We start from the raw sequence: 26,300 nt of genomic DNA, 5'->3' as shown, positions 1-26,300 counted from the left end.
GGCTGGAGAGATGCAGTCCCTGGGCTTGAGTCCAAGGATAAGTCTTGCAGTCTTGTTCTGGATAAGTTGAAGTGGGCGAAAAGTGGAAAGAGGTAGAGACTATTGAAGTAGTCCAGCCTAGAGAAAACCTGAGCTCTGGAGAAGTTGTTTCTGGAGGAATGTAAGGAAGGGGAGAATATCTCTGAGGAGGTAAAGCTGAAAGTGGGCCGTCTTGGCAAGGTCAGTAATGTGCGGGGAGAAGGAGAGAGCGGAGTCAAAGACCACACCAAGGTTTTTGCCTCACTAGATGGTGAGGGGACCCGAGGAGAGGAGAGAACGAATGCACTGAGGGACACCGCAGGGAGTGAGGTAGAAGCTCAAACTAACCCTGGTTCTGCCTGTCCGCCTCAACCCACCAGCTTCCCTGAACCGCATGCTTTTAGCACAGCAGCCCATCGGCCCACCTACAGTCACCTTTGTAGCTCGTTGGCATTGTTGGCCCTTTTTTCCTCTGCATTCCCAGCCCCTCCCCCGGCAGGGATAGGAAATGGCCATATAGGATCATACTCTTTGCAGAATAGACTGTAGGGATATCATGACTGTAACTGAGCTGGCTATCTGTGATTGGACAGCCACTCTGGGTTTGAATGTTGCACAGTACCAGATTGGTGGTCCTGCGTGTCCCTTAGCACAGGTTTCTGCCTATGAGTTAATCTGGGGCCAGTCTGTGTGGACCACTGGCTCTTAAGATCTGAAACGCGAGAGGCCATAGAGGGATGCCTGGAAGCTGTTGCTGTAACAAGTGGCCCCAAAGTCAACTTATGGATTAAAAAGCTCAGTTCTTTACCAAGCAGGGAAGGACTACATTGCCTGCTCCCTTTGGGTCAGTGGGAACAACGGATTTACTGTCCTGCACCTCATTGAACATCCTGTTCAGCCTTGTGGAAATAATGAGTTTGTAGCTCGCCTGCACCTACCAGAGCAGGGACTCCTCGGTGTTGGAATGTCTGTTCAACCTCCAGTACTATACAACTTGAATGGTGAATTCTTTAACTCCTTAAATGAGGTTTCTCGTCCTTGACGTTACGTTTGTAGTGCCAAGGACGAGATAGCTCATCCTTTTTGGCATTCCGTTTTGTGTGATCCCTGCAGGTTCCTCCTCACGGCCCAGGGGTTGGATTTCGATGGACGTGTCGTTGGAAAGGGGAGAGACCTCACCTTTCCAAAAAACCTTTTTTTTTTTTTTTTTTTTTTTTTTTTTGTTTTTTAAAAAGCATTGCTGGGCGCGGATCACTGAAAATCTGTTAGGATAAAAACTGCAAGTAACAATGAAAAGCAAGGATGAATTGGGTGTGAATTCGACAGCATGCATTTTTCTAGGAACAATAGAGCTTTGAACTTGCAGCACTGATGCCCGCATACAATTATGATGGTATGCACGGACCTGCACTTTTTAGATGAGATGTCTACCGACTCTACAAGGAAAAACCACATTTTGCATCAATGTGTTGGTGCTTTGAAGCTTTCATTTTTTGCGTCCAATCTTTCTTTGACAGATAAATGGAACATTGATCAGAATATCCCTGTAGAGATTGCACAGCATCAGTGTTCAACATAAAAATTATCGAGGCACACACTCTCACATTTTCTCAAGAACCCAAACAAATATTCCTGTGGGTGTTGACGCACTTTATTTGTATTTAGGCCCAAAGTTAAACGGGAGAACAGAAGGATGCAGCAAGCTTTGCAACCAGCAGGCATCAACATACATGGGCACTCATTCCTCATTCTGTTATAGACAGCCTAAGAGTTGAAACAAAACAAGATGGACTGTTGCGCAACAAGTGTAGAGTTTCTGACTTTTGCCTCCAGCTGCTCTAAGAAGGACTCTCTGAGGCAGGCACGCCATTTGGATTACAATGACACATTTCAAATGCATTTCCACCACTTCCATTGGTGGCCCTTTGTCTCCTTGCCTAGCCAATATGGACAAGCCTATTGCAAAGTGATGAATAACTAATTGGATGGCTGCATACATTAGGAACTACAATGGGAAATCTAGTCCATGGCCCTCTTCCTTTTAGCCTTTCTGCCTAGACCGCAACCCTATTCTCTTGCCCTAGCTATTGTCCCTCGCCCTATTCAGTCTCCCTGAGATGTCTTCAACAGTCTTGATGCTCACCACCTATAGCTTACTCTCTTCTTTTCACCATATATATATTGCCTTTCGCCAAATTGTTCTCACTTGCACTCTCACGAGAAACCTGAAGGTGTTTCGCCCGCTAGTCCCCAGGGATCTGACATCCAGGTGTCAGGACACAGCCATCGCTTTTGGATCCAGTTCCTGGGGGTGGACTAGTGCTGGAGGAGCACCTGGATGAGGGGGTCTTGTGGGAGTGGGACACCGGATGTTGAGATTCAGTATCCTTTACCTGTAACACCTTTTCCGCATCCTACTAGGTAGGCTACTTAGGAGCTCAACTGCACGCCCCCCATTTCCCGACACAAACACTTTCTCACCATGCGCGAAAATAGACTAACACCAGAGCTGTATACCTGACATGTCCCAATACAATGTTCAGGCAAGGCCAGGCAATTACTGATCATTACGCACACCTGACTTCATCATACTTCCCCACACGGATAAAAGCCAGAGCATGAACGCACACTCTGAGCAAGGCAAAGCACACGCTGAAGCAGCACTTCCAAGATGGCAGTTTAATACAAGGAGAAAAACAGCGAGACCAGCGGGTTACAAGGAGGGACGTGCCCTTGACCTTTTCCGACCGTTACTTTCGTGAACCTTGGAAAATAAACCTAAGGCAGGGCACTAAAGCTGAACAAACCTGCATTGTGCGTTGGAGGTACCCTGTGCTCTCTTGCATCGATAACCAAAGCGGAAGGAACGATTGCTGCTGTGGTAATGTCCTTGTTTCGTACAACAAAGCAGCACCAGTAAAGGGAGCACAGCGGTTGAGTCGGAGAGACTGATACCAGACCAGCCTGTGTTGGAAGGTTGCAAGCAGCAACATTGTATGAAGAAATATAAAGAGAACTGTGTGTAAAAAAAATATGTAGCGAGTGACATGAATCTAATTCAAAACCAGAGGAGTGACTGAACTTTTGGAAGCCAAGAAAGATACCGTAGACAGTGGTCCGGTGCCAAGTGGGTTCTCATTAGAAGGTCTCTGTTAGGTATCCAACGGGTTGGCAACTGTGAAAAGGGAAATTGGAAGTTCAAAGTGTTCCTGCAATGGGTCCACTAAACCCTGTGCGCGTTTAAAGTCTTCGATAGTTTAATGTGAACTGAAATTGGTCCGAGCCCGAGCCCGAGCCCGAGCCCGGCTGAGGTTGACTAATTGTGTAAGGGGAAGGATCTGAGCCCGGCTGAGGGGTCAACCGTGAATCGCCAGAGCATATTCTCTGAGCATTGTGAAAAGGGGTTCTGAACCTGGAACAGGGGGGATCCACTGTAATAATTGTGATAGGGAAGGGATCTGAGCCCAGCTGAGGGGGATTCCAGAGTGAATCACAAGATTTGAGTACGAATAAGAGGAAAGGAACTTTGTGTTTTGTTTTGGTACATTGGACCCTCTGAACCGGGCCCTTTTCTTTTTCATGAACAGTACCCCCACACATATTTTTTTTTTTTTTTTTTTTTTGGTCTTTAGACAGTAAGGATTGTCAATATTTTTGTATAGGCCTTTTTACTTTGAGACTCTACTAGGACTGCATTATTATTTGATGATCGTAGCTTGCTCCCATCTGTAGATTTAAGGTTAGGTTAGATGGGCGTTTATCACACCATTGTTGAAGTTCAATGAACACTGTTGAACTATGGTCACTTGTGTCTGTTTTACTGTTAATACCATGCCTTATTTACACTCCTTTCTTTTTCCCTTGCTCTTACACTTTTTTCTTTTTTTCTCTCCCACAATCTCACTGTAAAGTGTGGTGCTTGTAGGGGTGTAAATGGTGCAAAAGAAAGTGGCGTGGAGAGTATATAAAGGGGATGGACACTGAAAGCATTACGTGTGTAATCTTAAAAAATCTTTTGCTCTTTTATGCTATAACGGACACCCTTAAACTTGCATTTGGATTTGTGTGCAGTATTTCCACATTTCTCAACTTAGGTCCTCAGTCGATTGGAGGATTTTAGGTATGCCTTGAACTTTAACTTTGTGTTAAGTGTGATATTTGCTGGCAAGAGCAGCTGCTTCAGTTGACCCGAAGGTAACCAGTAAGGCATGAATGTTGTCACTGCTTATCTAGAAATGGCCATATAGCCTTCACGCTATTGGATGTTCCTCACTTTTTTATACATAGCATGTTTACCTGTATGTTGATTTCCCTCCCCTCCCCCCCATGCCCCTCTTCGCATGGGCATGACTAAACTGGTGTTGGGCCTTGGTACAGCAAAAACTAGAACCAAAAATGTGATGGGTGGAAGGTTTTGAATTAATCAGAACCACTGGCACTGCTCTGGGCAACCTTCCACAACTTTTTTTTTTTTTTTTTTTTTAAGCCCATCTGCGCAATTCAAAAAGGGCTCCAGCCATATGTAAATCAGTCTCCACCAGTGGGGCAACATTTGTATTTTGTTTATTTGTATAGTGCGCCTGGCCTGGAAGGCATCTGGGCGCATATCTTCAGTTACAGTGACAAATTATACAGCAAAAGATAGTGAGACCAGATGCAGGATATATGTACAGTACAAGAATAGTGTGTGTGTGTGTGTGTATATATATATATATATATATGCTTGTGGGATCTGCTGCATAGGCTGACATCTAGTGGAAGCTGCGTTAGTTTTGTTTTTCGATGGGCGTTGATACAGTGCGTGCCAGTAATACTATCCCTAGTGTGACGTCCACTGTACTATCCCTAGTGTGATGTCCACTGTACCCATGATCCCTCACGCGTCTAGGACCCTCAGATTGTTTTTTTCCGCCATACTGGTCGGAGGCATCCCTTAGGCCTTAAATACCAAGGCTTTAGCCATAATTTTGCAAAATATCATTTTTCTCCATCCCAACGTCGACTCACCGAAGTTTGCTCGACGCCGGGCCGGAGAAGAGTACTACCGTCGAGAGCTGCACGACGGACGTGGTACATACACTCACTCGTATATAGATTTTCTTATATATTCCTACACACACTAGCCCGCCGCCACAAGGTGCGTACGGAGGGTACCCCTTTCCAATTTTGCCCTAAGTGCAACCGCAAGTACCCTTGGGTTGACAGACACGCTACCTGTAACCTCTGCTTGCCAAGGAACCACCCCGAGGCGAACTGCAGAGCTTGTAGCCAGTTCAAGGCTAAAACTTTAAAGGACCGTTCAACCAAACGTTGTGCCCACCACGCCAGGCAACAAGAGGCCATGGCAGCAGAGGGCGCCTTCAGTGATGGCAGCAACGCCGTACTATCGGGCAACGTGGCGTCGAAGGACAGCCAAGCGCAAGTACCCGACCTCGGAAGGTTGTCGGGCAGGACGGCTATGGGCAACACACCCGGCGACACGAGTGCTACCCACATCACTTCCTCTAAACACTCGAAGGCCAACCGCGACTAGACGCGTGTGTCGAGTTCTCGGAAAGTGGCACACAGAATGGTCCACCGAATCAGTGTCCTGTGGGCGTTCTAGATCACTGCATGATGCCAGGCAACCATCCACTGTTGCCAAAAGTGCATCGCTCACCAAAGTAATGGAGGTTCGATCGTCTGAAGACGAAGCCGACCACCATCCCCAAGCCGCACTTCAGGTGTCGGCGTCAGCAGACCGCGCGACGGCCGCTCCCGTGTCCCAGCGTCCACTCTCGAAGGAGAGGGACTCTGCCCCTGAATCTCGACGCCAGATGTCGAAAAGTTCTCTAAAGGTTAAAACGCTGGGGAAACACTCTTCCACCCACGCGGGGGGGGGGGCGCGGTTAAACGGCAGAAGAAACATTCTCAGCCTCCTTCTGCACCACAAACACACAAAGACAGGTCAGTCTTTTGTTATACTAACCAAGACCCCGGATTCAGTAGGGAAACCCTCCCAGGGAAGGGTAATCCCCAGCGCTAAAGAATGGTCCAGTGAGGATATAGACAGTTATGTCTAGAATGTCATCCCTTGCAGACTTCTATGCCAAGAATCCAGATCACTTCCTCTCATATATCCCTGACAGGGCTACTCCCTCAGGGTCTAAGGACCCACAGCCCCCCGGTAAGAAACCTCGAGTTGAGGCGCCAACACAAAGTCGGTCTTCTGACCCTTTCTACGTACAGCCATACTCTCAGTATGATGAGGATCCATTACTAAATGAGGATCCAGAATTGGCCACGTTGGACGACCAAACCGGGATGGATTACTATGGGGATGACGAGGGCCAAGAGGAGGACGAAGATAACCCAGAAGTATACAGAGTAGACTCCCCAGTAGGCAAAGAACCTGCGTTACCGACTCTCCTGTCGACAACCAACCTCCTTTTTTAAATGAGGTTTTGTCTAGAGCGGCAGAACACTTCCGCATAGATACTCGGGGAGCACAGGAGGAGAGGGACTTTGCAGAGGAACTAGTGGGAGAAAGGAGACCTGTTGCCCAGGCCATCCCTATTCTCAAGTCTATACAGAGGAGAATAGACCCTTCCCTTCTCAATCCCAATCTCACCAGAGCAGTAAACCCCAGGATTGAGAAACTTTTCAGGGCAGCCCAGTCAGACCTACTGTACATAAGGGGCAACTGAAACCGGACTCCCTGGTAGTGACTAATACGCGAAAAAGGGTGGGAATGCCGGTATCGTCGTCCGAAGCTCCACCTGACAAGGAGAGCAAAAAGATGTATGGGTTGGAAAGGAAGGTAGCCTCCACTTCCACCTACCACGCAAGGATTGCCAACTCCACCACCCTGCTGGCGAGTTACAACTGCCATCAGTGGGAAGAAGTTGTGGCACTCATTGACTCCGCCCCGGAACTGTTAAAGAGCCAGTTGGCACAGGTTGCGTCGGAGGGACGAGCCGTGTCCGGTTGCATCCTTAAGGCAACCTTTGATGCTGTGGATAACGCCGGCAGGCTGATAGGATAGCAGAGGGCACTGTTATCAAAAGTCATGCTTGGTTAAGACAATCTGGGTTTAAACCCGAAACACAAGCATCCTTAATAGACAAACCGGTGGAGCCTGATCTATTGTTTGGCAAGGCGGTAGAGGATGCATTAAAAAACGCCAAAGGTGAATACAAGGCTCTCAAATCCCTGGGCCAGTTAACCAACAAACCCCCGAATCAAAGAGGGAATGGGAATTTTCGTCGGCCACGCGGCCAAAATTCAGAGGCTCAAACTATTCCCAGGGGCAGGGTACACAAACAACAACCAGCAGTCTACCCAAGGTTATGGCAGGGGTAACAAAAGGGCACGTGGTAAGGGTAGAGGCAGCCCCAATAGAGGCGGCGGCACGCCTCCCGCAAAACAGTGACATTCTGTTCAGGGTCCCGTCTCACGCATCTCCAGTAGGGGGACGCATTTCCAACTTCACCAAAGCTTGGGAAGGGATCACATCAGACAGATGGGTGCTGTCCAAGGTGTCTGCAGGATACTGCATAGAACTGTTAGAGCATCCCCGAAACCATCCTCCACGCCAACGGATACATTCCTTAGACCACCAGAAGATCCTCCTCGAAGATAGAACTCGTCCCGGGACACCAGGTAAACAAGGGTATTTATTAAATTTACTTCCTTGTGCCAAAAAAAGATTTGACCATGCACTCAGTTTTGGATTTACGGCCTGCAAACAAGTATGTCAAGCCCCAGAAATTTTGCATGACTACGCTCCAAGAGGTAATCCCCCCTCCTAAAAAAGGGGGGATTTCATGGCAACACTGGACATGAAAGATGCCTATTTTCATATTTCCATGTTCCCAGTGCACAGAAGATTCTTGCGCTTCAAGGTGGACAGTCGGCACTACCAGTTCAAGGTACTGCCCTTCGGGATAGCCTCGGCTCCAAGGGTATTCACCAAGGTACTGGCGGTGGCACACCTACGCAGGGAGGCAATCCCAGTGTACCTTTACCTGGACAACTGGCTCATCACGGGGGAGATCCCAGTAATTTGCAGATAAAACGTTCAGAGAACTATCGACCTCCTCTTCCAATTGGGTTTCTCCATAAACGAGAAAAAGTCAAGTCTGCTGCCAAACACCTCAAAACAGTTCCTAGGAGCTGTCCTAGACACACAAGAGGGATTGGCCTTCCCTTCAGAGGAAAGAATTCGGAATCTACTGCTGCTAAATCGGGCCGGTCGCCAGATAACGGTGCGCAAAGCGATGCGTATGCTAGGGATGATGGCGTCATGTATTTACCTGGTCCCCCACGCGCGCCTGCGCATGTGTCCCATGCAAGAACGGTTGGCGAAACAGTGGTCTCAGGCAAGTGGTCAGTGGGACGATCTAGTGGTCGTTTCGCCAACACTTGTACAAAGTCTTTACTGGTGGACAAAAGAGAACCTGTCAAAGGGGAAACCCTTTTACGATCCGGAGGTACAGGCCGTAGTCACAACAGCCGCATCCCTGTCAGGGTGGAGCGCACCCCTTCACCACCACACAGCTCAGGGTCTCTGGTCTCACTCAGTGGCCAAGAATCATATCCATCTGCTAGAGCTTCTGCCAGTATTCAGAGCGCTTCAAGCGTTCGAGCCCTACCTGTTGTGCTGTCTGTTAGCTGTTGAACCTGTCAGTGCAGATCCTATGTTTTACCTAAACAAGCAGGGAGGGACTTGGTCACCAAATCTGTCCAAGCTTGCCCACAAAATTTGGATATGGGCGCTCAGACGGAACATCTACCTGTCATCTCAACATGTTCCAGGGGATCTCAATTCTCTAGCGGACGCTTTAAGCAGAAATCCCCTCCCAGAAGAACACTAATGGTGTCTACACAGAGAAATCGTAGAAGATCTCTTCTCTCGGTGGGGTTTCCCCACTATAGACCTATTCGCCCCAAGCGAAAACAGACAGTGCCCATGATTCGCTACCAGGTTCCCCCAACCAGACTCCCAGGGGAACGCCCTGTGGATGAACTTGTCAGGGATGTTTGCGTGCGCTTTTCCACCAACCCCTCATCAGGAAGGTGGTCAACAAGATGCACAGGGAATTGATGACGCTTGTCCTAGTTGCTCCCATGTGGGCGAGGCAACTGTGGTTCCCACACTTACGCAGACTAGCGGTGTACAAACCCATCAAGCTCCCGTGCTGGTACAACCTGCTGTCCCAGCACCAAGGTCAGACAGTGCATCCTCAACCCAACTCAATGAACCTGGCAGCATGGCTCCTGAAGTCATAGAGTTTGGACATCTCAATTTACCTCAGATGTATGGACATCCTTAAGGAATCTAGGAAGCCACACACGAGGCACTGCTACTTTGACAAATGGAAAAGATTTGTTATCTGGTGCCAGAATAAGCAAATCAACCTAGTTGATTGCACTCCTTCCGCTATTGTCACCTACATGCTCCACCTGCTGGACGTAGGGTTGGTATTTAATTCACTAAAGGTACACCTGGCAGCTCTGTCAGCATACACCACCTCCCATAACAAGGTGTCGTGGTGGAAGGTACCAGTGGTAAGGCCTTCATGGAAGTAGTGAAGAGACTTCACCCTCCAATTTCTAACCCACCACCAGGCTGGGACCTTAATGTGGTGCTATCTAAACTCATGGGCCCCCCATTCGAGCCCATGCATAAAGGCAGTCTCAAACACCTGACTTATAAGACTGCCTTCTTAGTAGCCATTACGTCTATAAGAAGGGTCAGTGAAGTTCAGGCTCTGTCAGTGCAAGATCCTTTCTTTGCGGTGCATAAGGATAAACTGGTTTTACGTACACACCCTAGGTTCTCACCTAAGTTTATTTCTAAATTCCACGTTAGCCAGTCCATCGAGATTCCGGCTTTCTTACAAGACCCCCAAGGCTCGGCTGAGGTGAAACTACACCCTAGATGTGCGTAGGGCGGTTCTATACTATGTAAACAAAACCAGACTGCTAAGGAAAACAGACCAACTGTTTGTCTCCATAGCTACAGGCAGAGAGGGAGATCACGTCTCTAAGGGTGCCATCTCTAATTGGATTATAAATTGTATCCAGCTGTGTTACTCCCTTTCTGAAAAAACTCTGCCTTTCACGCCAAGAGCCCACTCTACAAGAGGTATTGGTGCCACTCTGGCTTTCATTGCAAATGTACCCCTTGACATCATTTGCAAAGCAGCTACTTGGAGCTCCATTCACACTTTTACTCAGCACTACTGCATTGACACCCATTCCAAGACAGATACACAAGTGGGACAAGCGGTTTTAAGACATTTATTTGCTCATGACCCTGCTCACATCCCTCCTCCTCCTTCTAACACTTCTCGCTAATCTATGCACAGCATGTGATCTAAGCAGAGCCCACAAGCCTCAGAAGGGATACATAACTCACCGTAATCATATTTCTGATGCTTGTATCTGCTTAGATTCACATGCGACCCACCCTTCCTCCCCTCTGAGAGAAGGCGCATGGCTACTTGTAGTCTTCTATCTGCTTCTGTACTCGCGCTACCTCATGTCAGGAAAAAATACAATCTGAGGGTCCTAGACGCGTGAGGGATCATGGGTACAGTGGACGTCGCACTAGGGATAGTATTACTGGCACGCCCTGTGTCGACGCCCATTTTTGAGTTTCGTAAACCAAATTGTAATTCTCTGCAGCTTCCACTAGATGTTGGCCTATGCACAGCATGTGAATCTAAGCAGATATAAGCATCAGAAATACGACTATGGTGAGGTGTGTGTGATATATATATATATATGTGGCAGTGTAGTTATGGTTAAATTGCTGTTTCCAGAGGAAGAGCACTTTTTGGGCGGCTTAGAACTCTGCTCTCACTGGACAAATCCTCATTAAACTTTGCAAAAAAAAGTATATAGCCCACTCTGAGCAGTGTTAGAAGGAGGAGGAGGAGGATGTGACCACATTTTCACCAAATTTGGACCAGGAGCAGCGGCTTGGTCCCGAAAGCGTGCTTTTGCAAATTTGGTGACAATCCGTCCAGTAGTGTTTTTTTTATTTTTTTAAATGACCAAAAAGTAGGTCCCAAAAAATTAGTGATATCTATGTTCAGTCTGCAGACACACTTCCTGTTCGGTCCGCGGACAGTGTCCTGATTGGCTAATCGGCTTATGACATGTCCGCAGACATGCAATGTGTTCGCTGATTGGATGCTGAAGTGCATCAGATTTTTGGAAACGCCCACCAGCTTGAATTTGCGGACTTTGCCGCTGTCCGCGGACATCGCGGTAAAAACATGTTAAACACAACATTGCAGTTGTCAAACCTATGAAATAATCTCTGGGGAGGTGAGGGGTGATGAGGATGGGATGGGATGGGGTATGGCTGCAAGAAGCAAAAAAACAGGTGTTTCTTGCTGCGAAAGTCCGCAAACAGTCCTGTGAAGGTTCGCGGACACCTCAGGATTGGTGAAATGCATTTCTTGGATGGCTTATAACTTTGGCGCCACTTAATGGAACTGCATGAAATATTGCATGTATGTTCCTGACCTGATTCTGAGTGAGTATGCAAAGATTGGTGGGATTCTGTCATGAGGGGGCAAAATTAGAGGGGGGGGGTCTCCCAAAATAATGTAAAGGCTTATAAATGAGATGCCATTTGACAAATCTACACTTAATTTGGGAAATTGATCATATATTTAGATATGATTGTTTTTGCAAAGTTTGGTGGGGTTTTGTGAAGAGGGGGGGGTCCCAAAATAATGTAAAGGTTTATAAATGAGGTGCCATTTGACGAGTCTGCACTACATTTGGCAAACTGATAATAGATCTAGATATACATGTTTTTGCGAAGTCTGGTGGGATGCTGTCAAGAGGGAGCAAAATTAGAGGGTGGGTCACAAATTATTGTGAAGGCTTATAAAAGTGTTGTCATTTGACAAATCTACACAAAGGTTTGCAAAACGATTATAGATCTAGATATAGATGTTTTCGTAAAGCCTGAATGGATTTTGTCAAGTGGGGGCTAGGTTATGACGATTGTATGTGCATACATTTAACACATAAAACAGCGGTGGGTTTCCAGCGAATATGCATACGGAGCATTTGCAAGGACCTACAAGCATGGTTTTGCAAGTGCCAGTGTTTTATTATTTGCCAAGTGTCATAATGTAGCTACAAAAAATAGCGGTATACCTTTAGTGACTGAGGGTAGCCTGTGGCCATGGGCAGTGGCCAGATTGTCCGGGTCATGGAATAAGGTCATGATCCAGACAATCTGGCCATGACCACAAGGCACAGAACATAGGATTCAAGTGGCCATGTCCACCTGGGACTGGCTTTGTGGTAAAGTTATTCAAAATTAGGATAGATCTGAAAGGGAAGAAAAATGTGCTTGTGGTAATATGGTCATAGGGTTCTCTTTTTGCCTTCTGCAGGCTTCAATGGAAAGCGAAGAGGGGCCTGTATGGAACCCTCGCCTTCCCTTTCTATGGTGGACATCTTGGAAAAGGATTTTCCTTCCTACACCGGGACGCCACAGGCGTCCCGGTGTAGGAAGAAAAAATCCTCCTCTTCTTCGCACCCCGGGTTCATGCTTTGGGAACCTGGGGTGCTAATGGCCTTCATCCCCCATTTCAGGGGCTGGAATGGGGGGGGGGGGGGTGTAATGGCCCAGAGACCTCGTTATCCACCTTCGCTTGTGCTGATAACTTGGGCTGCTGGGCTGGTATCCACCAATCCATTCCCTGGAACAGAGGATGAACGCCACAATATTCCCATTAGCATAACACAAAATGCAAATGGAAATGTTGGAAAATCTTATTGAGTCTATGTAATTTACTGAGAAATAATGTATTTTTAGTTCTATTTTTTTTTAACTGTGAAAGGTGGTTCATAAAGGAATATGTCTTTTGTTGTTTTTGGATGTATTTTTTTTGGTAGGAGAGCTGAGAACGAAAGGTGGGGAGGGAAATGAGGGAAGAGGAACCAAACACTAATATAGAGGGGTAGGTGGACAAGGGAAAATGTTGCGCGTGTGTTATTTCTAAGGTAGGGGGGCAGTGTTTCTCATGCTCCTTGATTACAGCAGTGGTGGTGGCTCTTGGGGAGGAGGGATGGCATTAGCTGATGCCATTTTAAGATAAATAGCAGTTTTGCTAAAAGCGTGTACTAGATTGTTAATGGATAATGAGTAGGAATAGGTGTTGAGCTATGCAAGGGAAATTCTGAAGTTGAAAGTTCCTAGATCAGTAGAAAATGAAGTTCAGAACTGTCCACAAATCAGAGATCTTATGATGAAGTGCGGACGGGTTCTCGGACACGTCATCATGCCGCGTGCCAACGTATGGTCATGTGGCACTGTCCGGAAGGTCCGCTATGAAGTCAGATGTTCGTAGACGTTTACGGATGAAAAACTAGTTGAATTAGTTGCAAAAGTGTATAGAAGTGTTAAGAAGGATTCTGGAAGGTGGCAAATGGCAGCGTTTTAAGGTGACACTTTGTAAATGGGACACAAATATTGCTATAATGGGTAAGTATGATTTTACTAAGTTGTAGGAAAATAGCATGCACTGGTAGAAACCCATGAAATTCACTGAAAAAAAACTTTGATAAAGGGACGTTATGGTTCAAAGTAAAACCGGAAAACCCCAGAAATCTGCCAGTTATGGTAAGCTAAGCAACCATAACTCGCGCCACCACGGTGCACTGCTAAGACTAACACCCAGGATATCAAAGATGACATCACAAATGTCATTGATGACATCACTGATGCCATCACATGTCTGGCTCACTATTTTTTTTTCCTTTACTGATCTATCTAGGCCAATAACAGTCGGGAACTAAACATTCAAAAAGTACTATATTTGTAGACTTATACTTCAAATATGTTCTTACAGTAATTCACTTAGGGTCCACTCACAACATATGAAACATATACAAAGGGGAAAACACAGACTTGGAAGAAAGCAATGCTTTTATGTATGAAGATCATTAGTAAGGTTATCAACACTGTTTTATAGTTCTGTTTTTTTATTACTGTGCTTTCCCTGGATATGCTCATATTTGTACACATTGCACGTACACTACTTTCCTCAGGGCCTAGTCACAATATGTGATAGTTATACATAGGGAAGTAATAGCTTTGAAGCAATGCAATCATTTCTGTGCATTAAGATAATGAGTTAGGTTACTTCACTTTCCCTGTATATGCTCATATTTGTATGTGTAGTTGTCTGTGTTTTGTGTGCAGTAATGCAATAATGTAGTAAGTGGGTTTTATTAGGTACTTATTAAATGTCTCCTGCAAACTATGCCCATGTTACTGCATGTGTTCCTTAGTATATTATTTTTTTTTTTTTAATACAATGCTATTTGGATTAATTCATTGCTTAATGCACTACGTACCTCATGATATTTATTCCAGTGATCCTTGACACTACTTTTAACATTACAATAAGAATCCCATGTACAGACTTTTCATGAAAGGTAAATGCACATGTGATGTCATCAATGACATTTGTGTTGTCATTTTTGATGTCCTGGTTGTTAGTCTTAGCAGTGCACTGTGGTGGCGCGAGTTATGGTTGCTTAGCTTACCATAACTGGCGAATTTCAAGTTTTTTTTGGTTTTACTTGGAACCATAACGTCCCTTTAACAAAGTTTATTTTCACTGAATTTCATTGGTTTTTAGTAGCGCAACTTAACCATAACGTCCTTTTAACAAAGTTTTTTTCATTTAAAAAATAAAACCTATATATATATATATATATATATCTTAAGACTGTTTTTGCTTAACAGACCGAGTGAGAGGCACTCCCTGTTCTTTGAAAATCACCAGGAAATCAGTTTTGTTTTTGGGAAAAATGTCCTCTATGATGCAGACCATGCACAGCACATGACTGTCAATAAAATCTACCTCAAATGTGGTGCTCCATAGTGTGTGTGTGTGTATGTATGTATGTATGTATGTATGTATGTATATATATATATATATATATATATATATATTTACATACAGGCTATAGACACAGTAATTACAATCAAAGTGTGTGCCGGACAATGACGGCAACAAAGGTGCAAGGTCATACTAGTGGAAGATTAATGTCCGCAGTGAAGGAGAGGGATTAACAGGAGTCTTCAGCAGAGAGCCACAATTTGGCTTTGCTCTTGAAGGAGTGGAAGGACGGTTCCAATCTAAGCAGGTTGGCCAGTATATTCCAGTTTGGTGGCTAAGACCGGGAAACTAACCCCGCCAGCTTTCTGAAGCTTGAAACTGGGAAGGGAGAGGCAGTGAGCTTGGGCAATTCTCTGAGGATGGGTAGGAGTGTGAGGTGTGAATTGGCTAGATAAGTAGATGGAAGCCTGGTTGGCCAGACATTTGTGGGTGAGGATGAAAAGTGAGCATCTTTGAGCTACTGAGAGCCAACGTAAGTTGCATCTGGTGTCAGAAATGTGCCGATTCCTAGGGATATTTAGAGTAGCCCTGATGGCGTTGTTCTGTGTGACCTGAAGCTTAATTAGGACATCGCAGTGGACAGGTGAAGGGTCAGCAGAGGCAGAGGGGGAGAAGGCCCTCTTGGATATATTCTCCAGGAAGGATCTGATCGAGGAGGTGGCAGAGTCAGAGAAATGGGCAGCTGATTTGAGATGTCGGCAGAGTTGGTGGTTAACCAAATCGAAAGCTGCAGATAAATCTGGTAATCGTAGAAGGGCCAATTTCCCGTTGTCTTTCAGATCCTCAATTTGGGTTTTTAAATCGATGAGGGCAGGTTCAGTTCTGTGCCTAGGCCGGAAGCCAGATTGTCGAAGGCCGAGGAGTTTATTAGATGCCAGGTAATCCAGGATCTGCAGAAAAGCAGCTAGGTCCAGTATTTTAAGCAAGGATGGTACAGTGGTGATGGGCCTGTAGTTGGTGGGTATGCTCTGGTCAAGGGAGGGTTTTTTGGGGGGTATGGGGGGGCGTGACCCATGCGTCCTTAAGGTTATCCGGGACGATTCCTGCGTTGAAGGACGGGTTTATAAAGGCAGTGATAAAAGGGGATAATTCATGTGTGGCTTCCTGAATAATAGGCAGTTGGAGGGTTTGAGTTTGTTCATAATGCGTTCAACCTCTAGGCTAGTTAAAGGTGAGAAACTGAAGGGGAGTGTGACGGATGGGGTGGGGGGTGGCTATGCGGTTGGTGGGGGGAGGGGGTTGAGCTGCTGGTAAATCTGAAGACTGCTTTGTTTGCCATTGATTTTGGATTGGAATGTGATGTTTTGTCAGAGTGCTTTTTGTATGTTCGCGCACCATGTGCTGTCTTTGCTGCAGTTGACAGGGGATGTTGCAGTTCTTTCAAGTTCGATTCTGTTTGCATAATATGCTTGTTATAGGTATCTTTTTTTCGCTTGGAATATAACCTCTTTATAATTGAGGGAGGCTATGGTGAGGCTGTCCTTGTTGGCATCAGAGGGATGACTTTTCCAACTGACTCCAGCGTTGTGCTTTTCTTTACGTAGCACTCGTGTGGCGTGAACCACAAGTTAAGGTGTGCACGTGGTTTAGGTTTCCTTAATTTGATTGGGGCAATGGAATTCATGGCTTTGAGCATGGTGTGATTTTAAAGTATCAACTAATACTATGGGGTCTATGCATGTTCTGTTGAGGCTTTGTTTAAAATGGGTAGGATAGGGGGGGGGAGTAGTTTTTCACGCGTTGTCCCTTTTGTTGCTGGTACGAATTGAGGGAGCAATGTCCTCTTTGAGGCATTAGTCGTTGGCTTTGATGTTGAAGGTGATCGTATGATGGTCTGACCAAGTGCAGGGTAGGTTAGACTGTAGATTAACGCTGCAATTTTGGTCAACCAACCAATCAAGTGGTCTTCCTTTGATATGGGTAGGTTTCTGGATACGGTGGGAGAAGCCCAGGTCAGAGTGTTAGCAATGTCCAAAGCTTTGGGGTCTTGGAAACCAAGGTTGAAGTCGCCAAGTAGAATAATTTGAGATTTGGTCTTAGTTTTATCTGCTAGGATGGTCTTGATGTAATCGGCGAAGGTGGTAACGGGTCGAGGTGGCCTGTAGATGAGATGCAGGGTAGCGGTTTGGATGGGAAGTTTGACTGATAGTAACTCTGCTGAAGGAATCTGATTAGGAATGACTCTGAGGCCGATGGAGCTTTTGTGAATGAGTGTTACGGTTGCATCTTCTGATAGTGTAGCTGGTGGGGATGGTGAGGGATGGTAATGGTCCAGAAGCTGCATGACTCTGAACATTCCTTGCCGAACTGCTAGGCTTGGTCCCCTTTGCACGGAAATGCAAGCAACCCCAGGCATGTTTCGGCCATGGTACAGCACAATATTCTAATCTTATTTCAAATAATGCTACCCAAGCTAGCATGCCTGCCTAAATTCTCTTATGGATGAGGGACATCTGATAGTGCTAGCTTGTTTTTTTACCAATTCTTTTTTTTATGGGGACAGGCTACCCCCCAGGCTCCAACGGCCCCCACCTCGAGTATCCTAAAGAATATTCCCTTACCCCATCTCATCCCCCCCTCACCCCTCCCCAACAAAATAGCTATTTCTGCAAATTCGATGACAGCCATGATCAGGTGGGTCGGTCCTCATATGTTGCATGCCTGTTTTTTTTTTGGAGTGGCTCAGTCCTACTTTTTGGTCCTATAGTAAACACATTATTAGCTGTTGCACCACCCTGTTGGACATGGTTTATGGGCCTCGGTAATTTGTGCTTGAAGATGTTGAACATTGATGGTGCCGTGCTGGATGGCACAGTGGTCAAAAACGTTTCATGAATCTCTCTTGCAAGCTCTGTAAGATGCAGGATTCATGCCTCCCCTGCTGATGGAAATGATTAGAAGTGCAAAATTATAATAATACAGTGATGACCATTCCTTCAGCTTTCATATACTTTGAGCTTGACCTGTCTTTTACGGGGGTAGCATAAACTGATGGCTCCAAATTTGAAATCCAGTGAAGAACCTTGAAAGCCAAAACTAATGCTTCTTTCTTCAAACAGTTAACCATCTGCATTTGTGGAAATGAGTGGGGCGATGCATTGGCTCAAGATTTCATTTCTTTAAAAAAAACGCTGTCAGTACCACTAGTACCTTGGAACTTGAAACCATTGGATCAGATTACCCTGCACGTTTAAGGGAACCGATGGGCTAAACGTAAATCTGCTACCCACGTGAGCAACATGCTGAATTGGCTAACATCCAAAGTTTTAACAGTTGCCGCCTTTTTTCTTAAGAACCACATGCCAAGGTGACCACATGAAAGCCTACCCGGTAGTGGCCACAGCCACTTGAATTAATTCTCATTTGCAGGCATGGATGCGTGTGTGAACAACTGTTAGGTTTCAGTGAATGTTATTGTGCTTCTGAATGGTTCTGTACCTCTACTTAAAACACTGAAGCCAGGAGATACTTGTTGATCTCAAATGTGCCGTTTCCCCCATGACACCCTGGGGTTTGTACATTATTTTATACTCCAGCCTTCTTGCATTCCTACACTGTTAATACTCCTGCAAGTTTCCAATGTGTCTTCCTGTACATTGGCTGATCATTTTTTATTTTTTTCTCCTACAGGTTCTTCTGAAGAAATCAGCAATTTACCACCTTGTGTATTCCTTTTCATTGTAAATAAAATGAAACAAGGTTACGCCCCTTTTTGTTCCTGTCCGTAGAGCTTGCATTACTTTGATACTGTTGAACATCAAATGAAGCGTTTTAGGGCTGCCACAGTAGATAAGTGTGCACAGGATGGTGTGTGACAACCTTATGTCTCAGTGTACAAAAATTGTTCCAACATCTTGCACCCCCCGCCACATATCAAAAATAAACCCCTCCTGGACTGCTGTTTGCAATCAACTTTAGGTCCCATTCAAAAAGTTCTACTTTCCTAGATACATCTGCTTATTTAATAACGTATGTGGTTAGAGCACTATAGGTTGTTTAAAACACGTAAGGAATTGGATCGCACAGCTGCAATTGCTGCTTCAGCTGGTCACAGTTTTTGATATTTTATTTTGCGCTCGTACACAAGTGTTTCGGAGTGTTTGAATCTTGTATGTGCTAGTTTAATCATTCCTACTCCAGATGGCAAGAGATTAAGCATCACCCAGTACAGATGGAGTATCTCTTGTTAACAGAAGCAATGGTACTGCTTTAAGTCATATTAGAATTCTTTGAATGTGCATTATCAAAATATTTATTTTTATAATTTTATTTAATCAGGGTCTGTCTTAGATTCAGTGTGTGTTCCATCCAGGTGTTACAGCTCCTCAGAATTTTAAAGCATGTGATTAAAAACGTGTGGACACAATCCAATGCAAAAGCTGATAGGAGTGGACTTGATGATGACTTGTGACAGAATGGCATCCGTTGGGACCGGAAGCCTGAACTTGTTTTATTTTTAAGGAAACATGATGCGGGTAATGTTGTTTCTGAAAGGGAAGCCTGATAATCGGACCTCTTGCCCTCCTTTCATAATGCACAAGGCCAAAAACGTACAACTATGTACCTCTGCTGGGACAGTTTCCTGGCATTCTTCAGTGACTACCAAGCAGGGCAGGTTCAAATGTGTGTTAGTGAACACAAAGTTCCAACAGACAAAGGTGGCTTTATTAACAATCTGCAACTCTGAGTCACCTTCCTATAATTGTGTAACCCTGCATCCTGGTGGCATGGTGATTTAATGACATGGTGACTACTGAGGTTACACAATTAGACCGCTACAAGAATTGGATGTCATATTCTAGTTAGCTTGGTGAGGTGACTCATTCATGAGAGCTGGGTGTTTGTTAGTCATCTGGCCTGGGTGTGCCCACAACAACGGTGTGGGACCTGGCCCAGCAAATCTCTTTTGATCACAGAGGAGCCAGGAATGAGACTCGGACACAAGGCAGTCATGGTTGTGGTCAAATACTTTTATTAAAATAGAAGGTGGTGGGTAAATTCATCTGTGTTCCTGCTCTAAGAGGTGTTTCCTTACCTAAAACCAATCACTGTTTGGATGTCCAAAGCAAAATTGTCCCGTGTCCAAAGTACTATTCTGGTCCTCACACTCTTCAACTTAGAGTTAATTGTGTTAAAGGGTAATGTCTTTGCCCTTGAGTGGTGCATAAATGTTCAAAAAGGAAAAATATGCAACTCCAACACAAGTTCCACAAGGATCCTTATTGCAGAGGGTGATTGCCTTGCCCTGGATTTCTCTTCTGTTGTATATTCAAAAATATCAGTTCCTTGAGTTTCTCGTGATAAAACACAACTGATGGTATGGTAATGTTTATTTATATAGTGCCTATACACAAGCACATGTTTCAAAGCACTGAAGCAGGGAGGGAACTCGGGCGGGGAGGTGGATACAGTTGCTCAGAGCCCTTGAGTTTCTGAGACTATAAAGGTCTGCACAGATTAAGAGAAAATGATACATTTAACAGTTTAGATACATCAAATAGGCCTGACGGCGATGCTGTGTTTTTTTTTTCTTCCCAAGTGCACATTAAGGAGGGAGGACAAGGGAGAACAGACAGAACGATCTTCAGGCAGGGCTGTATACAGATCGTGCAAGTGCGGGAAGGGCGCAGCAAGGGACCAAGTGCACCCAGTCTGTAGAGATTGGTGAAGTGCAGAGAGAAGCTCTCAATATTTTATTACAAGTGCGGTGGGGGGAGTGCAGGGCCCTAAGGCCAGTGCAGAAGGACTGGCAGTGGTGCCTGGGACCTGTGAGACTCTGAGATACACCAGACAGCCAGCCAGTAAGCTGTGTGGAAAGGAGGAAGAGAAGAGAGCTAGGTTAGCGGGGTAGAGTGAGAGAGAAGGAAGATGAGAAGAGGAAGGTCTTGAGGAGTTTCAATATCAGGATCAAGGTGGGTGGCAGGGAGGCTGTTCCAGAGGGAGGCCCCTGCTGAAGAAGGGATCTCTATCCAAATCTCTGCTTGGAGAACCAGGTCACTCGCAGAAGGTTGGAGATAGATGAGCAGAGGGCTCGAGAGGGACAGTATTTAGGAAGGCAACTTTGAAGGTAAGTATGTCCCAGGCCCCTGTAAGCCTTGTGGGCAATGCAGAGGATCTTGAATTTGATCCTTGCAGCCACTGGGAGCCAGAGAAGGGATTTCATCGCCAGAGAGATGGTCCCTGGGCTTGAGGCCAAGCATCAGTCTTGCGGTTCTGTTCTGGAGGAGTTGCAGAGGGCGCAGGGTGGAAGCAGGGAGGTTGAGGAAGAGGCTGTTGCAGTAGACCAGCCTGGAGAGAACCAGGGCTCTGGAGACAGTAAGCTGCTGAGGGAAAGGTAGTTCCCCGGAGGAGGTGTAGTTGATAGTTGGATTATTTTTTTTGAGAAGTCAGAAATGTGAGAGGAGAAGTTTAGTGGAGTCGAAGATGACCCCCCAGGTTTTTGGCCTCACAGGTAGGGGTAGGCGCAGGGCCAAGGGAGGCTGGGCAGAGTGAGGGCGGGAGAAAGCAGGAGCAGGTTTCCCAATGAGAACATTCTCTGTTTTACTGGAATTGAGACAATGGTCGTTTGCAGCACACCATGACTAAGAGGAGGAGGATTTGTCAGATGGTCCACCAGACAAATTCCATTTTTGCTGCCCTGCACTTGCATCTAAGGGCAGCCAGGTCAGAGTCCTGAGAAGGTGTTTTCTTGAGTCTTAAAAGGTAAGTCCTATGTTGACGGTTTACATACAGATCTCGTGAAAAGGTCTTTGGTACCCATCCTAGGTGTATGAGGGGAGGTATAACAATATGCCATTAAGGCATTGGGTATGGAGGGGATACCATCTCTTGTCCGATGGCGGCATGATATTCTCCCGCAGGCTGTCTTCCTCCCTCATATAGCCGCCCCAAGGATCAGGTAGCGGCTGCTGTCCCCTGCTCACATGGGAAGAGGTTACAGCTGGGAAAGGAGTTGTGACACCATTGTATTAATCACATCATCCTCTGAGGAAGGTAGACTTAATCCTGTAAGGCACACAACCCCTGACTAGGAGGTGAGGGGGTGGTGGTGATGCACTCGGGAGTACCTTTGCTTCAAAGACACTCCTGGCATGAGAACAGACCTCACACACCTGGGTGATTACTTGAGTTTAGGCAGACCGAGAGAGGGGTAGAGTTGGAGTATGCCAGATGAGAGCTTTAGTGCAGGGAGATTTCCACCATCTTGGTTTTTGCCAGAGCACCTCAAACGTCCTGCAGACTAAGCACTCTGGGAATGACATCAGAAGGCAATGTACTTGTTACAGCAGCCTGGAATGCTCATAACAGGCTTGTTGTGGACCTACCACTGTAGATATTTGCCTATATAATGGGGGAAACCTCCCCTTAGTTGATTAATCTTTGGTCTTCAAAACAAGTAGGTCTCAAATGGAACTCTGTTGGATAGTCTTTTCTAAAGCCATCTGCTATAGATGTGAAAACAGATGGGTCCAAAGAAGAGGACAGCTCTTCTCCCTACCCATTCTAAGGGCACCTTTGGGGTGAAACTGCTAAGCGGGGAAGGCCTACAACAGCGGAGGCACTGGTACCCAGGACCCTGCCATTGAAGGTGGCAGAACCCTTGCAAGTGGCCTCTACCAACCTTTCTGGTTGGGAAGGGCAGAAGAAAGGACACCCTTTGCACCTGAGAACCTTGCCTGAGGTCTCCTAGCGACCACAGCATCAAGGAGTGGCCCCTGGCTCTCTATCTCTGAACTCCCTCACTGCAGGTTTGGGAGCCTTCCTTGCTGTCTGGGCTGCTGCCAAAGAACAGCAGGAGTAATCTTCTACCTCGACAGCCTCTGCATCTGAGTTTTGCTCAATGCCAAAGCTCTGCAGTCTTTGGGTCCCCCACCTCAACACCCCTGCCTAATCACAAGCTTCTTTGACCTCAAAGGCATTGCCACGGCTGTACCCCGATGCATGGCTGAGCCGGCTTGCTGCCAAGGACCATTTCCCCGGTTCTCTGCACCAGAGGCCAGAGCCTGCCAGCACTGCAGGCCCAATAATTGCTTACCGTCCCCAGAGTCTTCAAACAGCAAGCTATCGTACCCATGCTACTGTAAATGGCAAAGGATGTATACCTGTTGGACATACCAGTTTCATCTTTATGATTGGGATCACTGCTGGATTAGTAATAGTGTGGGGGATCAGTAGGCACCTTAGCCACTACTAATACCTATAATCCCAAAGAGTAGTTGTCATTTCATCAGATGACCACTCTGGGAAATGTTACCTTCTCCTCTGTGGCTTTTTCACCCAGTTCAGTTCAAGAGCATATCCTTGGGTAATTTATGGCAACTGTAGCAATCAAATCCTAAAGTTCAGATATTTGGTTCTTCAAGGTCTCAACTATCTCTTTCCTTCCACAAGATATCTCATTTCCTTTCTATTTATTTATACCAAAGACTCTTTATTACATGGCCACTGCTTTCATTGATTGGGACGAGTTTGAGGACACAAACACTGATTCTTTTGGCTTTCATTCACTCAATAGTATATCTTGATCGGGACTAATATGAGCCCACCAGCAGTGAATCTTAGTTCTCGCATGAACCCTTGACACTTTGTGCTGACTGGGACTGCGTGAGCACTCGATGATTCTCACTCTTTGCGTAATATTGATGCTTCACCTCTACTGCAACAACTGAGTGTTCCTGGAATGATTCTCACTGTCTTATATTGTATTGTATATTATTGACACTTCGTCTTTACTGTGCCAAGTATGTGTATTCTAGTAATGATTTTCACTCTTAGTATACTTTTGGCAATACTATTACCATTATTATCTTCGGTTCCCCTCCTGGGTCTCGCGTTACCTGGATTGGATTACACAGGGATGACATCACAGGCTTTCCAACAGGCTGGGGCCCTCTTCTTTTCTTGTCAGGATGGTTACTGTTTTCTTCATTTCCATGTCAGTCTGCTCACTCTGTAATAGCTCTGGAAAAATGGTATCTGCATCGTTCATGGACCTCACGGAACACCACGATGCGGTCACGCCACCACTTGTCTGTCTCTTGAGTCCAGGACATCCTGAAACCACTTCAGTCTTCCGCCTTCCTCGCTCTCCCCTCCTGTGCCACGCTGAGAAGGGTGCACTCTGGCTTCTCTCTCCATCTGGATGCAAAGCATCCAAGGTTCTCTCAACTGGCTCCTTCCAGCTGATTCGTACCGCCCGTGCTCTCTCCCTCCTTAGAGCTCTGCCTCCAAGATTTATGATGCTGCCGTGGGGGTTCCCTGGCATAGTGTCAGTCCTTCTTTTATGTTTGTTAGATGTTGTATTCCTTGTGTAATCCCCTTCATCTCCGTACCATACAAGTGTTTCTCTATAAGTACATCCAGAGGGCTTTGCTGGCAATAACAGATTCTAGTCCGTACTTCATATGTTATTCCATTAGATGTTTTAGAAGATGGGTTGGTGACAGGTTGTTCGTTAGAACGGGAGTCCTTGTCACCATAGGGGGAGCCTCTCCCGGTGAGGCCTGCTTGCCTTTACTTTTGTGTGTGCACACTTGCACCTCCTTACACTATTTCCACTTTAGGGTTGCTCGTACCCACTTTATTGCTTTTGGGTTGCTCATGCCCTTTTCTTGCTTTCGGGTTGCTTGCCCCCTCTTTCTTGCTTTTGGGTTGCTTGTGCCCACTTTCCCTTTCTTAGTCTTCGCGCCACCATCTTAATGCTTCTGACCTTTCATACTTTCTTTCTGCTTTCTGATTGACACGCTGCTCACATATTTCATTACTTTTTCCTCCCGCTCCAGCCGCCTGCATGCTACAGAGTTACTTTCTCTCTTGCTGTCTGAAACTCACCCCGGTAGCACAGCGCTGGCGAGCAGATCCTTGGGATCTGTAGACTGAGGTCAGGGTCTCACCTGCCCCTCAGACCGACCATGTCCCAGGGGAACGGGCACTAGCCTGGACGCAGCCAACAGCCTGCAGCACGCCTCACTCCGGCTCCCTGGAGACACAGCTCGCTTGCCATGCTGCAACCCCTCTTGACACACCGGGTCAGCGTCTTGGCACCCCTCTCTCCTCCAGCTCTTACAGTCTTCCACGTTTCCAACCAACAACCCCAGCTCGCTCACTACTTCTGGCAGAACCACCCCTTTTATAATGTAGTGGAGTCAGGTGTGCACAGTTGTAGTAACGTGCCTGACCTTGCCTGCCGCTTAATGGTGATATGTAGTAGGTCTCTTTGCATCTACACGCTGTTCCTATGGGTTATCCTCATTGCTCTTGTTTGCATCTTCCAAGTCCCAGTACATGTTGGAAATGCTGGAAATATCCTATAAAAGCTGTAGGGAGAGTGGGGGAAGGTCGTAACCTCTTTCCTTTAAAGAATGCTTATTTCCCTATTCCTTTTCCATCGCCCTGCTGCCATCGTTCCATGCTATGAAAAACACACCCTTTAAATGTTGCCCTTCCTGTAATAGGAAGTTTCCATGGATGGACTCACAGGCTGTGTAACCTCTGCCTCCCCAGGGACCACTCTGAAAAGCATTTTTTTCCAGCCGAAGACACTAAAGGACCGTAAGACTAAGCCCGGGCTGCATCACCCCATGCAGGGCGAGGCCGCTATGGAGGTGGAGGGAGCCTCCAGCAGTGGCAGCGTGGGTGTCTTAAGTGACGCTGAGGCTGATCGGGACCCAATGGTTTCCCACGTTTGAGCTCATCGACTGCTATGGAGACGACACCTGGCGGCTCAAGCACCCACACGGCATGCCGCACAACACACACCCCACGGCCGACAGTCGACCACTTTGTTGACCGATAAGCCACATGCAGTGTCGAAGTGAAGGTCCGAAAAATTCCTGTCCCCTGGGCCTTCATGTTCGCCACATGACAGGCCCCCAAAACAAATGCTGAAGTCTGTTTCCGACAACGCAAACAAAACAGAGAAATCGGTTGGTACCAGCAAATGTGCATCGAAAGACGCCTCAACGGCCTTTTCCAATAACTCCAAATGAGGGAACTCTTAAAAAATAACGTCCCAGACACACACAGTCCAAAAGGTCAAAAAACACAATTGTTGACGCCCCTACTCCTAAACCCCCTATTTCAAAGGCTAAAGAACCCTCTGTCCGTATTGGTACCCTTTCAGGGGCAATGCAACACAAACAACCTTCTACAACAGAGTATCTGTACCCCTGTTTCCACAGGTTTTCCAAGCTTCACTCAATGGACCCCTGAACAATTTGACAGAGTATTGAGGAGAATGTCATGCTTTCTTGACTTTTTTGGATTGCCTCCCTGATCAACTGTCCAACCTCCAAGGGGAGGAAGCTAAAAACCAGCCTGCTGCCAAAAGACCACGACTAGGCACTGCCCAGCATA

At 46.3% G+C, this 26,300-nt stretch overlaps 1 long non-coding RNA gene across 1 annotated transcript in view; it reads left to right on the top strand.

Annotated features, from left to right (window-relative positions):
* Nucleotides 1-18,648, top strand: part of LOC138513729 (uncharacterized) — a 28,493-nt gene extending 9,845 nt beyond the window's left edge. Inside the window, exon 2 of the long non-coding RNA XR_011281802.1 lies at nt 18,576-18,648. This is a non-coding gene — a long non-coding RNA (uncharacterized lncRNA). The remainder of the gene's footprint in view (nt 1-18,575) is intronic.
* The last annotated feature ends 7,652 nt before the right edge of the window (nt 18,649-26,300 follow it).

The sequence above is a fragment of the Ambystoma mexicanum genome, chromosome 12 (assembly GCF_040938575.1).
Source record: "Ambystoma mexicanum isolate Mex_15411 chromosome 12, UKY_AmexF1_1, whole genome shotgun sequence".
NCBI lineage: Eukaryota > Metazoa > Chordata > Amphibia > Caudata > Ambystomatidae > Ambystoma > Ambystoma mexicanum.
The sequence above is the reverse complement of the archived record's forward strand: the minus strand, read 5'-3'. Positions and strand labels throughout refer to the sequence as shown.